This window comes from Paramormyrops kingsleyae, chromosome 25, assembly GCF_048594095.1.
Source record: "Paramormyrops kingsleyae isolate MSU_618 chromosome 25, PKINGS_0.4, whole genome shotgun sequence".
NCBI lineage: Eukaryota > Metazoa > Chordata > Actinopteri > Osteoglossiformes > Mormyridae > Paramormyrops > Paramormyrops kingsleyae.
The window spans coordinates 8,723,684-8,743,276 of record NC_132821.1 but is presented as its reverse complement, the minus strand read 5'-3'; the positions used below and the strand labels follow the sequence as shown (position 1 = coordinate 8,743,276).

Here is a 19,593-nt window from a genome sequence, read left to right as displayed (position 1 = left end):
GTAAGTTATCCACCGCTCCTTTTCGTTATGCTATACAGCCGATTTATACATGTGGAGACTTATATGCACACACATTTTTCACATTCCACTACTTTCACACATTTTACTGTCATCGTACTTCTCTTCTGATGCCATTTTATGTATTTGTTTGTTTATTTGTAACCTGGTAACTGCACACTGAATCTTCTTATATTTGTACAATGACACCAAATCTTATTTGGTAATCATGAATTACCAAAACCTTAAATACACCAGGATAGACTCAATTATTGCTGAAAAAAATCTACGCAGAGATATAAAAATTTAATATTCTCATCAAAATCACATGCACAGCAAAAAATGTAGGCAGTAACTATATACTGCTCTTCCAAAAAAACAACCTTTAGGTTCAAAACGACATCCATCGAGAAAAAAAATATATCCTCCTTGTATCGACAGGAATACTTTATCTGCATTGTGAAATAGCATAAATAATTTATGACAAAACAAAAAGCTTTTAAATTTACTGTACATGATTGTTAGCAAAATCAGAAATGTCAGTGTGGTAAGATCATGTACTTTATATAGTCAGTCAGTCAGTCAGTTCTGCCTTTCAACATCAGGGGGCAGTAGAGGTGCACCGTTCCCGGAAGCACTGCAATACCGGGTCGATGCGTGGAGCGGACGGGGCAAGCCCCACTTCCGGCTCCCTGTTCCAAAAATCATGTCATGTGATACTTCAGGAATCTGTCAGGGGAAGTACAAGTATTTAAGTGTTTTATATACATATATACTGTACATGTACTATATACAGACATTGATATGTATGCCACTTTGCAATTTACAAGACATGCAACCAACCTATTCAGGCCCTTCAGATAGTTCATCTGGGTCTGCTTAGAAAGCTTGGCCTCAGCCAGCTCACAGAGGAACAGCTCCGTCTTTCCCCTTTCCTTGACAAACTCCAAGGAAGGCTCCTCTGGGTTCATACATGTACCTGCTGACATTATCCACCTGCAAAGGAGAAAATGCACAACAATAAATAATAATAATAATAATAATAATACATGGAGACATGAAGTGTATTTTAATTTATAGATTAATTTATTTTTTATTTATGTATAATAATACAATAAATATAAAAGAGAATAAATAATAAAAATACAAGAGTACTCACCTCCTGTTTGAAATTCTCGTTCTGGAGATCCATCTCCAGATACAGGGCAAAGCCCCAGCAGAGGATGGTCCAGAGGATGTTTCTTATGTAGTCCTCTTTCGGCCATCAGCTGCCTGGATGTGTGTTGGACATCCCTGGCACTGCAATGTAGAAAACAAATTTTGTCATATCCATGTTGCATATCTGTTTCACAATCAAAAACAAATCTGTGAAACTGTAAAGCTAAGATACTCACACTTGAATGGACTCGCCACTGCTGACAGCATGCACCTCTTCACTCTCCGCTGGCTGCGTGGTCGTGGCTGGCTGCGATGTGCCTCTTCCACTGGTGGTCTTCTGCCTCAGTGAAGGGGGGACATCAGAAACCACCATGTGGCGACGCTCCGGCTCGTCAATCAGCCTTTCAAAAAATAAACAAATAAATCATGTTAATAAATGACAGACAAGAAACAACATGTGACGTGTAAAGACCAAAAAGGTCTTCCACCAACCTGATAACGCTCCGAGGATTGACATCACCCAACACATCCACAAGTTCTGAGTACGTGAAGATCCTGCCCCACTGTAGAATGTCCTGCACGTCCCGCTTTGCCTTTTCCACAACATGCTGGATGGCATCCTTAGATGCTGTCTTCATGCACACCCTAGCCAGGTGCACTGACAGGACTGCCTGCGTCTTCTTGCAGACAGGGCAGAGCAGGGCATGCCTGATGGGAGCACTGGAAACAGAAACAGACATGTCATGGGAAAGTCATTTTATGATGTTCAGTAGTACACGGTCACATTCCTGTCAATATCTCAATAGTTCAGTCCTCAGTGGTCTGGATAACTAATACTTGCATATTTATTATCATGCTGCTGACTCCAGACTGAGAAAAGCAATTAGTTGGTAAGAAAAAAAACTGCATATTATCAGGAATAATAACGGCCGGGCAGCAATATATTACATATTTGATATACAGGTCACACACACAAGGCCCCTTGTCCTTGGAAGGGTTTGACAAATGTCTGAATATTAACCTATTGCTGAAATAATCTAGCAAACTTGAGAGAGACAATTTGTCTCTAACATGATTTCAAAAGAGAAATAAAGTTAAATATAAGATAATTAAATTCATGTTTATAAATTTTAGGCATGTGTGCATCACAGACATGTATGAAAAAGTCATCAAAGAAAGAAAAGCCCAAGCAGCAGCAGGAGGACAGGCTCAGTCTATAATGCTCCTAATATTTGCTCTAAAGCTACTGGGCCAATAAACATGTGTTTGGGCTCTTTGTGGACCACAAATCCTATACTTTAATATGTAATATAAATCATCTGTGGTTCCAAACGCCGTTACTCCGCCGTGCTTCCGCCAACCGCAACACCCGACATACCCTGCGAAAGGTACAGCGATTCTGAGCAACTTCCCCATTATGATCCTATTTAGATTTCCCAGTCTTTACCCTGATATTACAGCCCAAATTGCGCCACCCACACCAGACGCCTCGCTCTAATGCACACACGCGCTCGCTCACTTTCTGCAGCGAGCCGGCCTTAAAGCACCAGCATCCGAAAACCCTGTGGGTTAGCAGACTTGGTACACTGCATATGGTGAAAACCCTGTGGGTTAGCAGACTTGGGACATGACTGATGGAGAAATCCCTGCTGGTTTGTGAAATTGGTATATTGTGTTGTATTTGGTAAGAATTACTTTTAATTTCATATATAATCTGCCTCTGTGGTCTTTCCCCTGTTGCTTGTTTTTTTCTGCTTAATAGTTACTCTCATTTGAATTCCTGTAATCATCTCCATTGTTCAGTGCTCAATGCCTTGGTAAATGACATTTGCATATTAATTCCAATGCCGATGACTCTCAGGCTGAGGAATTTGTAACTAAATCGAAATTAAAAGTATACAATGTTAGGAAGGCTAACTTTAATGGTATGAGACGGAAATTAGAAACTGTAAACTGGACAGAGTTAAATAGCAAAACAGTTGAAGAGGCATGGGAATTTTTCAAAAGCACATTGTTGCAAGTGCAAGAGGAATTCATACCTGTTTCCAGCAAAACTAAATCTAGGAAACGACAACCAAGGTGGTTTACTAAGGAAATTAAGAATAAAGTCAGGAGGAAAAGGGCTCTGTTCCACAATTGGAAAATAACTAATGATTTCAAAATTAAGCAGGAGTATCTAAGTCTACAGGCAGAGTTAAAAAATAACATTAGGGTATCCAAGAGGGATGTAGAAAGAAAAATTGCATTGGAGGCTAAGCATGACAGTAAAGGTTTCTTCCAATATTTCCAGAGCACTAAAAGCTGAAATCACTAATTTGCAGGATAGTAAGGGACTTATAATTGATAACGAAATTGATATAGTAAATGAGTTTAATGATTATTTTTCAAGGGTGTTCACAATAGAGAACACAAGTAACTTACCACCAATTAATACGAATACAGCATCGTCTATGACCAATATATGTATAACTGAGGTTGATGTGATACTAAGCCTAGCTAAACTCAAAATAAATAAATCGCAGGGGCCTGATGGCATCTTACCTATAGTCTTAAAAGAGATGAGGGATATTATTAGCCAACCTTTAACTTAAATATTCCAGAAATCGTTATCTGCGGGTGTGGTACCATCAGATTGGAAGCATGCTAATATAACACCCATATTCAAAAAAGGGGATAGAAGTAATCCAGCAAACTATAGGCCAATCAGTTTAACAAGCATTACTGGAAAAATAATGGAAGCTATAATTCAAGTGAAAATGGTAGATTACCTAGATGCAAATAACATTATAAAGGATAGCCAACATGGATTTAGGTAGATCCTGCTTAACGAATCTACTTGAGTTCTTTGAGGAAGCTACAAGTGAAATTGATCACAAAAAGGCCTATGATGTGATTTACTTAGATTTCCAGAAGGCGTTTGATGTTGTCCCCCACAAACGGCTCTTGCTAAAGCTTAAAGCTGCAGGGATTTTAGGAACTGTGGCAACTTGGATCAAAAACTGGCTAACTGACAGGAAGCAGCGAGTAGTTATTAGAGGCACAATGTCACAGTGGGCCTTCGTTCATAGTGGGGTACCGCAGGGTTCAATATTAGGACCTCTATTGTTCCTAATTTACATGAATGATATTGACACAAATACATACAGTAAACTGGTTAAATTTGCAGACGACACCAAGGTGGGCGGTGTAGCAGATACTGATCTAGCAGCAGAGAGGCTTCAATGGGATCTGGATTTAATTAGCGAATGGGCTGATACTTGGCAGATGAAATTTAACACAGATAAATGTAAGCTAATCCATGCAGGGAGCAGAAATATAAAGTACAGATATTTTATGGGTTCCACTGAAATAAAGGTAGCTGATTACGAGAAAGATCTCGGTATGTATGTTGATGCTTCCATGTCCCACTCTCGCCAGTGTGGGGAAGCAATAAAAAAGGCAAACAGAATGTTGGGTTATATCTCTAGGTGTGTGGAGTTTAAGTCAAGGGAGGTGATGTTACACTTATATAATTCCTTGGTAAGACCCCACCTAGAATACTGTGTGCAGGTTTGGTCACCATACCTCAAGAAGGACATTGCTGCCTTAGAAAAGGTGCAACGAAGAGCTACGAGAATGATTCCTGGTCTTAGAGGAATGTCTTATGAGGAGAGGTTAGCGGAACTGAATCTGTTTAGCCTTGAGCAAAGGAGACTAAGGGGGGATATGATTCAGGTCTATAAGATTCTAACGGGTCTGGATGCTGTTCAGCCAAATTACTATTTCAATATTAGTCTAAATACTAGAACTCGTGGCCATAAGTGGAAATTAGCGGGAGAACATTTTAAAACAAATTTGAGGAAGCACTTCTTTACACAGCGTGTAGTTAGAGTATGGAATAGTCTTCCTGCTAGTGTAGTGGAAGCTAAAACCATGGGTTCCTTTAAATCAGAGCTGGATAAGATTAAAACAACTCTGAGCTATTAGTTAAGTTCTCCCCAAACGAGCTTGATGGGCCGAATGGCCTCCTCTCGTTTGTAAATTTCTTATGTTCTTATGTAAATAGTTGGATTAAAAGTAGTTGCATTATTGTAATATTGTAACCCTGTGGGTTAGCAGACTTGGGACATGACTGAAATCCCTGCGGGTTTGTGAAATTGGGATTACATGAATGTCTGCATAAGCAGTATTGCTGAAACCTGAAAAGTGGCCCTAATATACTGAAGCTTTTAAATAAATAAATAACAAACCATCCCCTGGTGTAATACGGATGTGACTGGACTCATTATAAAACACAAATACTGAGCTTTAATTTCATATATAGTCTGCCTGTGTGGCCTTTCCCCGTTTCATTTTTTTTTCTTCTGCTTATTAGTTACTTTCAGTTATTTTTAAATTTATCCATAAATAAATAAATAACCCCTCCGGGCTGGCCGGGTTAAGCGCTCCTCGTGGCGGCGTGCGATCCCATCCAGGGTCCTCTGTGGTGGTTCGGATAGCAGCGGAAAATCACTTTTTTATACTTTTTTTTCAGCACCCGACATACCCTGCGAAAGGTACAGCGATTCTGAGCAACTTCCCCATTATGATCCTATTTAGATTTCCCCGTCTTTACCCTGAAATTACAGCCCAAATTGCGCCCCCCACACCACACGCCTCGCTCTAATGCACAAACGCGGTCGCAAGCCGGTCTTAAAGCACCAGCATCTGAAAACCCTGTGTGTTCTACGAATTTCACGTTGTTCTATCCGTACTGACAAGGGCACACTGACATACAGTGATTACTAGTAGCAGCAGACTCAGTCTTTAATGTATCTAATTTTTTGATATATTGCTCTTACAATAGTGGGGCTATCCTCGTTTCTTGATAAAAATAAAATAAAGTTCTAAAGTATATGCACATTACTGCTTTTCTCCTATGCCCTTTTAAAAATTTAAACTGGGTTTTTCTGTGCATAAAATTGTGGTTGGTCTGTTCAACAATAAATTAAACTGAGCATTCCTTCTATGTAAAAAGTATAATATCCCCAAACAGACCCCTTGTGTTGCTGGGTGTGAAGTGGTTGAGCGGTTGCACCTCCTGTATTGATTGCTCTCTGCCTCAATCACTTCACACCTATTATATGTTTTTAGTTGGGATTAGCTGGGGCTATCAAAATGCAAATAGACACAATAGATTTCAGTTTTTCTGTCTATATGTCAATGATTAGAAACAAGTCTTCAGTTTGAAGTACTGTTTTAATTGATACTGATATGGGCGGGTTTAGCTGGGGAATTCATCTGATTTTGGTGATGTCACTGGTTGGTACATGCTTAAATAGTCTGACCCCAAGACACAGGCTTCACAACTGTATCTTGTCTGTACAAGGCCAGTGACTGAATCTTTTTGCATTTCACTTTGAGAACTCCAAAGACAGAGACATGGCTTCTTCTGCGTAAGTACACTTTGGTCTGATGATGTAATTTTGTGTAATATTGGATGACTGCTATGCAAAATCTGTTTATCTGGTTATTACCCATTGGGGAAAAAAGTTTTAATAATCCTAATCTCTTTGTCGTAGTCTACCTGTCAAGAGGCACTTCCTCCTGTGCCCTTTCTGCAAGAAGACCCACTTCAGTCTCCCTGTCCACCTGAGGAGAGTATGTGTTGCAGACTCACAAAATTCTTGAGGTCACACTCATTTATTAGCAGTCCTGCAAAGTACAACAAATAGACATCAGGGCAACAGCGTAACAGACGTGTCTCACCAGCTCTGAATGCGCTTTACTCTGCGCTCCCTGCGGTCACATGCAAATTATATCCATCGTATGTTTGTCTGTTCACGAGAGCCGACACGGAGGGGAAACTAGGAGATATATATATATATACACACATATATATATATACTGCAACTTGCAACGATATAAACGGGCTGCTAAGCTAACACACGAAACATAATCACCGTTACATTAGACGAAAGGGAAGCGTCTAGCGTTACATTTTGCACTATATTACATGTTATTTTTATACTATAACCCCACTAAAACCAGATAACGACACCAGCTTACCTGCAAAGTACAACAAATAGCCATCAGGGCAACAGCGTAACAGACGTGTCTCACCAGCTCTGAATGCGCTTTACTCTGCGCTCCCTGCTGGAGTACTCCGTTCCTGTTGTACTGCTGCCACCTAGTGGACTGGCTGGTGTAGTTGCGAGTGAGCCCAGAAACAGACTGCTTGAATTTCCTAACCCTTTAACTAAAAGAAACAATGTTTAACTCTCCTTTTTTCCTCTTCCTCAGTACCTCTTACTGGACTGAGGCTGCTACATATGCATGCAGAAGGCATTGGAGCAGGAGATTTTGGCGGTTGTGGAAGCAGCAAAGATGGAGGCGATGGAGTTGCTGCGACACGGCCGGGTGTGGGAGTACGACTTCCTCAAGGCACTCGTGGGGGACGCTGATCCCATCAGCAGGTATGTGCTTCACTTCATTCTATTCCGTTGACTTCACAATTACTTAATTATCATTGATAAAATTTGTTACATTTATTCCAATTAAGTAAATCATTTTGTTTCACAGGGTGAATAGGATGGTCCAGGAGCTACAGGCTAGAGGGAATTCTGTGCTGAACATTCCCCTTGCTGTGGCGGCACCTGCTGTGGAAGAACCTGCTGTTCCCTCAACAGCTGGATCATCTACAGCAAGTGATCCGGAGCCTGTGACCAGTTCTGAGGGAGATCTATACCAGTGGTAAGGGCCTGCTTTTAAATAACAACTGACAATATAAATTGTACAAATTGATGTTTCTGATATGAGAGGTACATACATATAACTGTATCTAGTGTGTACGAAACAAACTTGCTCATTCTGATCGTCTCGCTGCCCTTCAATTCAGCCCCTCTGTGAAGGTGAAGATGTCCACGGTGAGGCGGAACATGGAGAAGAAAGGTCTCTACAAGAAACATTCGTTGGACCATCATCTGCTTAAGTCATTTGCCAATTATTTGGAAAATGATTTGGCAAACGAAAATTTCAAACAGGAGGTGAGGAGAATAATGATACATTCATTTATATACACGTGTGCATTGTGTGAGTTGTTGTTTATTATTTCTCTTGGCTTATAACAATACCATATAACAATTCCAGGTGGAGAACATGGCACGGTTTATGTATTTCATAAACCCATCCAAGCCCAGCTTGGAATTTGTCAAGAAGCACGAAGATACTCGGAAGTTCTTCTCTGAACTGTCTGGCCTGTCGAAGCAGACACATCAGAATTACTTAAAGAGCATCAAAAGGTCAGTGGTGGTTCACAGCAATTGATAAAAAAAAATATGCATGCATCAAATTTCAACTCACTTCAACTCACTGAATTTGTTATTCTTTTTAAACAGGTTCCTGAAGTTTCATACGGGAGGGACCGACCTGTGCTTTCAGGACGAGGAGCTGCACAGGCACTGTGTGAATTTCATACAGTTTCTTTCGACAGTGCAAGCTGGCTTTTCCAAACAAGTCAGCAGGGAAACCACAAAGAAGAGGTTAGCACTTTCTTCTCTACTGCTTATTGTGTCAATGTATCCATGTATTTTGTTGAATTATGTCCTAACCTCTTCCGTTCTTTCATCAGATTTGAAATCCTGACCCGGGGCTGTGTGACACCAAGGCAGTGCCTAACTGTCCTTGATGCTGCCAAGCCCGACTTCCTCAGGATCATCGGCAAGGTGACAGGACCGGAGGCCATTCCTGGCTGCGATCTCTCCAGACAAGAAAGACAGTTGATGTTGTACTTCTTGGAGGCTGTTTTGGTCCTGAAGCACCAGCAGCGTCCTGGGGTGGTGGAGAATATGACCGTAAGTATACTTTCTAGCACAAGAGCCAATCCTTATGGCAGCAGAGTCGATTTTAAATTTTATTTTCATGCTTTTATCTCAAACATCTTGTCCCTTATTTGATTCTGTTTTTTGTAGGTGAATGAATGGGTGAGACGGACACGTGACGCAGCCTACGGTGGACACGTTGTGGTTGGGGTGACCAAGCACAAGACTGCGGCGGTCTTTGCATTGTCGCAGGAGGAGGAGATGGTAAGATAGCAACTGCTTTCAATTTATCCTAAGCTCGGGGAATTTTAAACGTGATTGAAATTGTAATTTTATTTGGTTGTTTGTTTACTTACTTGCTATTTTATTTACAGTGGTTCGACTTGTATTATACTGAGGTCAGACCTGCCATGTTGATTGGAAGACAGAGTGACCTTAGTAGTGAAGACAAGTTCTTCATCTCTTCCTCTGGCAACAGCATTTACAACTGCTCAAATGACCTGCGTCACCTGCATGAGAAGTAAGGACAGTTTACATATAGCTTTGTTTGCAAAAGTTTTCTTACATTCTTGTGGTGAAAGGTGATATGTCAACGTCTGATATGTTTTGTTGCAGATACAACCTCCCGAACATCACAAGTCAGATGGCCAAACGGGCATTTGAGACTGCCACCAAGGATATGTCAGATATGGCGGACTACCTCTCCCATAGCATGTCCACGGCAGAGAGACATTACCGGATGAGGGAGTCCAGAAATGTGATCTGGGCCCGCATGCTTCTCAGACACATTGCTGGTGAATCTGAGTAAGTAAAGTCCTTTCTTGTAACTTTCTGAACAATCTTGATGGATTAACAATTACTAATTCCGTCTACATACTTACGTTATTAAATTTCTTTCTTTGTTTTAGTTCTAGTCCGGATGAGCGAGCAGCTCAGACCTCAGGTTCCAGATTTCCAAAGATGGACGAGGTGGCTGCCTATGACCTATTCATGATGTCATTTCCAGTGACCATCGATGGAACCTGCCCAGGGAAGTCGGCACGCACTGACCTCGTGGGGATTACCCATGAACGTCCGTGCTATGACCGCTGGCGCGCTGAGCAGAAGGCGCTTCGGATGCAGCATGTCATAGGTGAGTAAAGTTTCTATAACTTATTTCAAGCATCTAGATGCATCTAGACTAATGCATGTTGACTAATAATTTGGCTTTCTTCACAGAGCACTTCGGTCGACGTCTGCCAAAGGAGAGCAAGGTCCATGCCTGGATGGAGAAGCAGGGGTGGACTGTCAACCACCCAGATGTTCAGCTGCTGCTGAAGCAGTGGAAGCCTCCTGGTTCGGTGGACACGGCGATGGACTGCAGAGTGATCAGGAAGCTTGTCAGAAGTCAGAAGTGGAAGGGACTGACCATTGTGGAGACTGAAGAAAAGGGCAGAAGTGTGAAGACAAGAAGGAAGTTTGTCGCTGGTGAGGTAGTCTGTGACTACCATGGCAGGCAAGTCACGCGGCAGGAGGGTCTTCGCATCCTCAGTCACACCACGGAAGGACAGAGTGGACTTGTGTTCTTTTATCAGGACACGAAGGGGCTGGCCAAATGTATCGATGCCCGTGATGAGCGATGTCATTGCCATCCGGGCAGAGATACATTTGGGAGGCTGATTGGTCACTCGGGTAAGCGGGCAAACCTCCGGCCAAGGCTTTACTCTTTGGACAACCGGGACATCCTGCTCTTCCTGGCATCGAGGGACATTGCCGTGGACGAGGAGCTTCGATTTGACTACGGGGTCAAGAAGAGATCCTTTGCTGGCGAGGGACTGGACCTGGACTGGATATGACAAATGCTATGATGCATGCGCAGGATCACGTAGTACAAGGCACAGGACTTCAGGTGATGTATTTCTAAAATAACATGATATTTAAAATGACTGGAGTATGTGTTCATAGTCTAATCTCTCTCTCTCCCCCTTTTTCTCTCATGCACCAAATTTGGCTGGATCTTCAAGAACACTATTGCTGCAGCAACTGAACTTACCGTGGGACTAAAGAAAATTCATAAAGAAAATTCATAGTCCATTAAAATGTAATTATGTAATTCCATGTGAGTGATTTACTTTCTTGTGTAAATTTCCATTGTTTTCCCTGTAAATTTTCCTACAATAAAGCAAGTGTACTATGCACAAACAAACAAAAAGCTCCCTGTTGCTTTTCTTGCTATTAAGGCTCTGCCCCCTTCCCGGACCAGGGGCCTGGCAGCCCCTGGCCGGATCTGGGACTTTAAGCGAAGCTCCCCTCTGAAATATATATATATATATGAGAACCACACAACACACTTTGATTCTTACCAAACTAGCTGTTCCAGTATTGGAGGGATAGGGATGGAGACGTTGTCCGTCAGATCATCAGTGGCAGTGGGATCATGTGGAATGTCGGGTACATTATGCAACGGTGTCCCTGTTTTTATATATATATACAAAAGACCCACTCCTGACATGGGGAGATAGTGATGAAAAATAAATATAGCTAAGGGAAAATATATAGATCGTATGAACCGAGATCTATATATATACAAATGACCCACTCCTGACATGGACTTTTTTATACTGTTAATATATATAAATATATATCAGTGTTTATATCAGCCTCCCTGGTAAGGTCTATTTGGGGGTTCTGGAGAGGAGGGTCCGCCGGATTGTCGAAACGCGGATTCAGGAGGAGCAGTGTGGTTTTCGCCCCGGCTGTGGAACAGTGGACCAGCTCTATACTCTCCGCAGGGTTCTGGAGGGTTCATGGGAGTTTGCCCAACCAGTCTACATGTGTTTTGTGGACTTGGAGAAGGCATTCGACCGTGTCCCTCGGGGAGTCCTGTGGGGGGTGCTCCGGGAGTATGGGGTGCCGGGCTTCCTTTTAAGGGCTGTTCGGTCCCTGTATGACCGGTGCCAGAGTCTGGTCCGCATGAGCGGCAATAAGTCGGACTTGTTTCCGGTGAGGGTTGGACTCCGTCAGGGCTGTCCTTTGTCACCGATTCTGTTCATAACTTTTATGGACAGAATTTCTAGGCGCAGCCAGGGCGTTGAGGGTGTCCGGTTTGGTGACCTCAGGATTAGGTCTCTGCTTTTTGCAGATGATGTGGTCCTGTTGGCCTCATCGGACCGTGACCTTCGGCTCTCGCTGGGACAGTTCGCAGCTGAGTGTGAAGCGGCTGGGATGAGAATCAGCACCTCCAAATCCGAGACCATGGTCCTCAGCCGGAGAAGGGTAGAATGCTCTCTCCGGGTCGGGGATGGGATCCTTCTGCAAGTGGAGGAGTTTAAGTATCTCGGGGTCTTGTTCACGAGTGGGGGGACGATGGAGCGGGAGGTCGACAGGCGGATCGGTGCGGCGTCCGCAGTGATGCGGGCGCTGCATCGGTCTGTCATGGTGAAGAAGGAGCTGAGCCAAAAGGCAAAGCTCTCGATTTACCAGTCGATCTACGTTCCTACCCTCACCTATGGTCACGAGCTATGGGTAGTGACCGAAAGAACGAGATCGCGAGTGCAAGTGGCCGAAATGAGTTTCCTCCGCAGGGTGGCTGGGCTCTCCCTTAGAGATAGGGTGAGGAGCTCGGTCATTCGGGAGGGACTCAGAGTAGAGCCGCTGCTCCTCCGCATTGAGAGGAGTCAGATGAGGTGGCTCGGGCATCTGATTAGGATGCCTCCTGGGCGCCTCCCTGGTGAGGTGTTCCGGGCATGTCCCACTGGGAGGAGGCCCCGGGGAAGACCCAGGACACGCTGGAGGGACTATGTCTCTCGGCTGGCCTGGGAACGCCTCGGGATTCCCCCAGAGGAGCTGGAGGAAGTGGCCGGGGAGTGGGAAGTCTGGGTTTCCCTGCTCAGACTGCTGCCCCCGCGACCCAACCTCGGATAAGCGGGAGAAAATGGATGGATGGATGGAAATTACCCACTCCTGACATGGACTTTTTTTATACTGTTAATATATATCTATATATAAATATATATCAGTGTTTATATCAGTATAAATGTTGTATATAACATGTATAAATAAAATTTTTGTTTTAATTTCAGAATTAAAGGGCACAGTTAAGAGATGTGTTAATGCTTGTATGGGTCAGGCCAAAGCTACACCTTCTAAAGAGAAACACTAAAACGTCAATTATTCAATTCAATTCAATTTTATTTATATAGCGCATTATCACAACATTACATTGTCTCAATGCGCTTTACATTTCTGCCTCGTAAGGACCCCCCATTGAGTAAGCCAAAGGCAACGGTGGCAAGGAAAAACTCCCTAAGAGGAAGAAACCTTGGGAGGAACCAGACCCAAAGGGGGAGCCCATCCTCCAGGGGCCGGCAGATGAGTCAAACAAACAAGATGATATGACTAAGCTAATACAGACAAGATGAAATGACTAAGCTAATACAGGGGTTGAAATATATGTCTCAATGCAGCGGCCGAACGGTGCAGGCACGTGGTGCTTGATGCACGATGGCAGGATTAATAGACACACAGCCGCAGGATGGATGGCGAGGCATCGTGTTGAGCCAAGGGCAGGCAGGTTGGAGGGTAGTTGCCGGAGGTGGAGGTAGTTGTCTTGCAGGCCGCAGAGGCATAAACTCTTCAACGACATTGTGCTCCATGGAGCACACCCCAGAAGGGGTGAGGGAGGAAATAAGAATAATTGTGTATTAGCCAGAGTTGAGGAAATCAGAGGTAGTGCAAGCAAAATGATCGAGTGCAATATTCGTCTAGGCTCCGGCAGATCTGAGTATAGCAGCATGAGAAAGAGGGAGAGACAGGCGGGAACACAGGCATGGGGACTCCCTGAACATCAGCACTCTAGTGTAGAGCCAGAGTGACAGCACTGACGCCTCAGTGTATACAAAGCCAATGACACCGATCCCCACCCAGCTCATCACCTCATACTGTTAGTCTGACTGGGAGTGAGGGACTAGCTGGAACCAGAACTAGGTTTCCTATACGCTAAGCTATACAAGTGCGTTTTTAATCTAGACTTGAAAAGCGAGAGTGTGCCTGAATCCCGCACATCCGCCGGGAGACCATTCCACAGCTGCGGAGCTCTGTAAGAGAATGCTCTGCAGCCTGCCGTAGCCCTGTCTACTTTAGGAACTAATAGATATCCTGCTCCTTGTGAACGAAGCAGGCGAGAAGGGTTGTAAGGGACCAGAAGATCATTGAGATATTGTGGTGCAAGGCCATTCAGAGTTTTGTAAGTCAATAGTAATAATTTGTAGTCAATCCTAAACTTGACCGGTAGCCAGTGCAGGGAAGACAGGATAGGGCTAATGTGATCAAATTTTTTAGTTTTTGTTAGAACTCTGGCAGCTGCATTTTGTACTAACTGAAGTTTATGTAGGGATCCAGATGGACAACCCGAAAGGAGGGCATTGCAGTAGTCCAATCTAGAAGTTATAAAGGCATGTATTAGTTTTTCTGCATCTTGAAAGGACAGCAACTTCCGAAGCTTGGCTATGTTCCGTAGATGATAAAATGCCGTACTGGTAATGCTATTTATGTGAGCACTGAAGCAGAGGTCGGAGTCTACCAGGACACCAAGATTTCTGACCACTGTTTTAAATTGAGTAGGGAGGCCGCTAGGGTTGGGGTTTACAAACTTATTGCGGGCCTCCTTAGGACCGATTAAAAGAACCTCAGTTTTTTCAGTATTTAACATGAGGAAATTCCTTGCCATCCAACAACGGATGTCTAGCAGACAGTCGGCTAAAGAAGAGAGCTGGGATGCGTCACTAGGTTTAACAGATATATACAATTGTGTATCATCAGCATAACAATGAAAATTAACACTGTAATTTCTAATTATGTTACCAAGCGGTAGCATATATAGATTGAACAGTAGGGGGCCCAGCACTGATCCCTGCGGGACACCATATCTTACTTTAGTGGCTATGGATGACTCATTGTTTACATGGACAAACTGGTAACGATCAGTTAAATACGAACGAAACCACAGTAGTGCTGTCCCTTTAATGCCAATCAATGTTTCCAACCGGTCCAAAAGAATATTATGGTCTACAGTATCGAATGCTGCAGTTAGATCCAGTAAGAATAATAGCGATATACAGCCACGGTCGGAAGCCATAAGCAAGTCGTTTATCACTTTGACTAAGGCCGTTTCTGTGCTATGATTGGGTCTGAAACCAGACTGATATAGCTCGTTAGCATTATTATCTTGAAGAAAGGAGGACAGCTGGTGAGCAACAACTTTCTCAAGAATTTTAGAAATGAAGGGAAGATTTGAGATGGGTCTATAGTTTCCTAAGTCACTAGGTTCAAGATTTGGTTTCTTTAGGATAGGTCTAATAACAGCCATTTTAAAAGATTTAGGAACATATCCAAGACTAAGAGATGAGTTTAACAAGTTTAACAATGTAGTGCTAATCAGTGGTGCAATTTCCTTAAGTAGATTGGTGGGTATTGGGTCAACAAGGCTAGTAGTGGGTTTGCAAGAGGAAATTAACTGAAGGAGTTCTGTCTGCACTACAGGAGTGAAACATTCCAAGGTGTTATCATTAGTACTAATAACACTAGCACTAGCAGAGGATTGGTGGTTGTGTGCAACCGTGGGCGTGCTCGTGATGGTATGTCTAATCGTGGTTATTTTATTATTAAAAAACGCAATAAAGGCATCACTACCAAGAGCTTCTGGGACTTGTGAGTTTAACATTGAACGATTCTTTGTTAACCTAGATACAGTTTGAAATAGGAATTTAGGATTGGTTTTGTTATTTTCTATTAGTTTAGAGAGATACATAGACCTAGCAGTCATTAGTGCATGTCTATACTTAGACAGGCTCTCTTTCCAGGCAAATCTAAAAACTTCTAATTTTGTTGACCGCAATTTGCGTTCTAGCTTTCGTGAAGCTTGTTTAAGTTCACGTGTACGGTTAGAGTACCAGGGGGCAGGTTTCTTATCTCTATGTTTTATTTTCTTGAGTGGTGCTACATGATCAAGAGTGGTACGAAACGATTCTACCATGTTGACAGTTACCTGTTCAAGTTCATTTACACATGACAATTCAGAGGTTAGGTTAAAGGACTGTGGGAGCTGTTCCAGAAAAGTTGCAGCGGATAATGAGGCTATGGAATGTCTAGTATCGTACCTCTGGTCTGGGGCCTTAGGGGAGTTATGTTGTATTTGAAATGTTAAAAGGTAATGATCTGAAAGTAGAGGATTCTGAGGGATAATTGATATGTGTTCTACCAGGACACCATGACTAAGAATCAGGTCTAGGGTGTGGTTACAGGCATGAGTTGGCCCAGTTACATTCTGATGTACACCGACAGAGTCAAGAATGGCAGTAAATGCTTTTGTTACTGGATCACTTTCATTTTCCATATGAATATTAAAATCACCTACAATCAAGGCCTTGTCGGTCGTAACCACCAAGCTTGTTAAGAATTCTGCAAATTCCTTAAGGAAATTGCTATAGGGGCCTGGCGGTCTATACACAATGGCAATGGTGATTGGAGGTGTAGAACTACACTTAGATGTGCCTGCAAGATTTAGAATAATAAATTCAAACGTACTAAAGCTATAACCAGTATTTTCACGCACTCCTAGGTCAGTCTTAAATATTGCAGCAACTCCGCCACCTTTGCGATCGGGTCGAGGATTATGCCTATAGCTATACTCAGCTGGAGTGGATTCATTTAGTGCCAAGAACTCATTCGGTTTTAGCCAAGTCTCAGTAAGACATAGGGCACTAAGATTAGAATCAGTAATGATTTCATTTACGAGCAATGTCTTAGGAGCCAGCGATCTAATGTTCAGGAGTCCAAGTTTTAGGTTTGCATTACACCTACTATCCAGAGTTGAAATAGGTCTAATTTCTCTAAGGTTTGCAAGACACGAACTACGATGGAATGACCCCCCACGATTAAAACCGCGGGGAACAGACACAGTCTCAATAATATGAAGCCTGGGTGACGACTCTAAGCGACTAGCAGGAGGTCGGTTAAGCCGTTTTACCTGCCGCCTTGGCTTGGCTCTGGTTAGTCAGCAATCTGCCCTAAGACTGTGAGCTATGCTTTTTGACAGGAGATCGGCACCAGCCCACGTGGGGTGAATACCGTCCCTCTTCAAAAGCCAAAGATCTGTCTGTAAAGATGGCCGAAATCCAAAATGGAGCATGTCAGGCACTCATATTCGTCTCGATAGTGATGAAAAATAGCCATGCAGGACTCTTCCGAGGCCTGTGTTAAATTATGATCTTCCATATTAATCTAGGGATTGAAAAACTATTATTTCCGCTCATATTCAGTCTCCAGCAGATATCACTGCAAGAACACAGTTATAGATATTTAGTCATTACACACATCTCAATCTCTTACCCTCAGTTTCAGTGCATTCTTGTCCCCCAACAGACCGGGAAGGCACCTATCAGGCAGCTCCAGCAGAAGTGTTAATTGGGCATTCAGTCAAACAATAGAAATGGCCAGCCCTCCCACATAGCCATAGCTGACAGGAATCATGCAGAGAAACAACCGAGAGACACACTGTGGCACAGCAGTCATGTCGTTTAAATTTGTCCCTGCTAGTTTATTTTCTCAGTTACTATATCAGAAATGTTGAGTGCAGCTTTGTAGTACAGATCACATCTTGGGCAGATCAAAGCATATGACTCTGTGGGCCACAGAAACAGAAAATGCCTGGCATTGGTTTAAACTATTTGTACTGATATGTAAAAAGTTTAAAGGAATTTAAAAAATTAAGTCAACAATGCTAGAGAATGTCTCCTAATTTGAAAGACGCCTGTTTCTTCCTACAAGTCAAGGGATTACGAAAAAAGAGGAAGTCACAAAGAATATTTTTTTTGGTTTGGACCAGTTTTGGTCTTTTTTTGTTTTGGTATGAATTCATGACTTTTTTAAAAAAGAATTTATGGAACTATTTCATTATATTATTCATACATTTTATTTTGTACCTTTGTGAACTTTAAAACATACAGGACTCTTTCGAGGCCCTGTAATGAGAATGACTCACTTTAAATCCTTCAACGAGGATCCATTGGAGGGCAAGTCTGGTGCCAGCAGCCGCGGTAATTCCAGCTCCAATAGCGTATATTAAAGTTGCTGCAGTTAAAAAGCTCGTAGTTGGATCTCGGGATCGGGCTGGTGGTCCGCCGCGAGACGAGCTACCGCCTGTCCCGGCCCCTGCCGGTCGGCGCCCCCTCGATGCTCTTAACTGAGTGTCCCGCGGGGTCCGAAGCGTTTACTTTGAGAAAATCAGAGTGTTCAAAGCAGGCCCGGTCGCCTGAATGCTGCAGCTAGGAATAATGGAATAGGACTCCGGTTCTATTTCGTGGGTTTCCTGATTCGGGGCCATGATTAAGAGGGACGGCCATAATTGTTGCGGAAACATGAGACCAATTAGCCTATTGAATGCTGATTTAAAAATTTTATGCGAAATTTTAGCAAGGCGGCTTCAGGAGACTTTACCTTATGTAATACACAGGGACCAAAATGGATTTATCCTTGGACGACTGGGGTTTCATAATGTTAGGAGAGTTCTTAACATTATTCAGGGTCTGGAGGAAACCTCAGGTAAGGCTCTTTTATCTTTGGATGCCGAAAAGGCATTCGACAGGGTGGAGTGGCCTTACCTTTTCAGTGTCTTGGAACGATTTGGATTTGGGAATAATTTCATAAAATGGGTTAGGTTACTGTATTCAAACGCATCAGCTAAAATTATAACAAATAAGAACATCTCACAGCCGATAAAAATAAAAAGGGGATGTCGTCAGGGCTGCCCTCTCTCGCCTCTTTTGTTTACTCTAGCAATTGAACCTCTGGCAATAGCCATAAGGAATAAGGCAGCGATAAATGGAATATACCTTAACGGTGAGCATAAGGTTGCACTATACGCTGACGATGTTATCTTGTTTGTTTCACACCTGAGTGAGACTATTCCAGTTATTTTAGAGCTGATTAGCACATTTAGTAAAATCTCAGGTTATACGATAAATAATACAAAATCCTCTATTTTACTGCTTAATGAGAGAGAAGCTGAAAAACCAGCTCCACAAGTTTCATCCTTTAAAGTCGTGGAGCATTTCACATACTTAGGGATAGAAATTAGGCGCAAGTTAAACTCGATTGTTAGAACTAATTATGAATCTCTAATGAATGACGTAACAGGCCTAGTAGACAGGTGGATGCCCTTGCCATTGTCCTTGATTGGCAGAATCAATGTCATAAAAATGACTATACTCCCTAAAATATTATATATTTTTCAGAATGTGCCTTTACCACCACCTGATGATTTTTTCCGTAGGATTAAGAAGATGTTTATTGGATTTATATGGAAAAATGCTAAAGCTAGGATTCGATTGTCTTTGTTACACATGCCATATAGTAGGGGTGGCTTAAAATGTCCTAATATAGTTTGGTATTATTGGGCAACTCAATTAAGGTCAATTAAATTTTATTTCGAAACAGGAGATTCCCCACAGTGGAGGGAAATGGAGTCAGGGGGTCTAAATTTGCCATTACCACAATATCTATACTCTGATAGTATTTCTAACCTAACAAAGAAAAGCAAAAATCCAATCGTTAAAAATATGATTCGAATTTGGTCTAAGGTTCGGAAGTATTTAAAGGAGCCCAATAACTTATCTATATACAC

General features: G+C 42.7%; 1 pseudogene; it reads right to left on the bottom strand.

Moving 5' to 3' along the window:
* Nucleotides 1-609: 609 nt before the first annotated feature.
* LOC140583246 (U2 spliceosomal RNA) lies at nucleotides 610-726 on the bottom strand (annotated as a pseudogene).
* Between the last annotated feature and the right edge of the window lie 18,867 nt (nucleotides 727-19,593).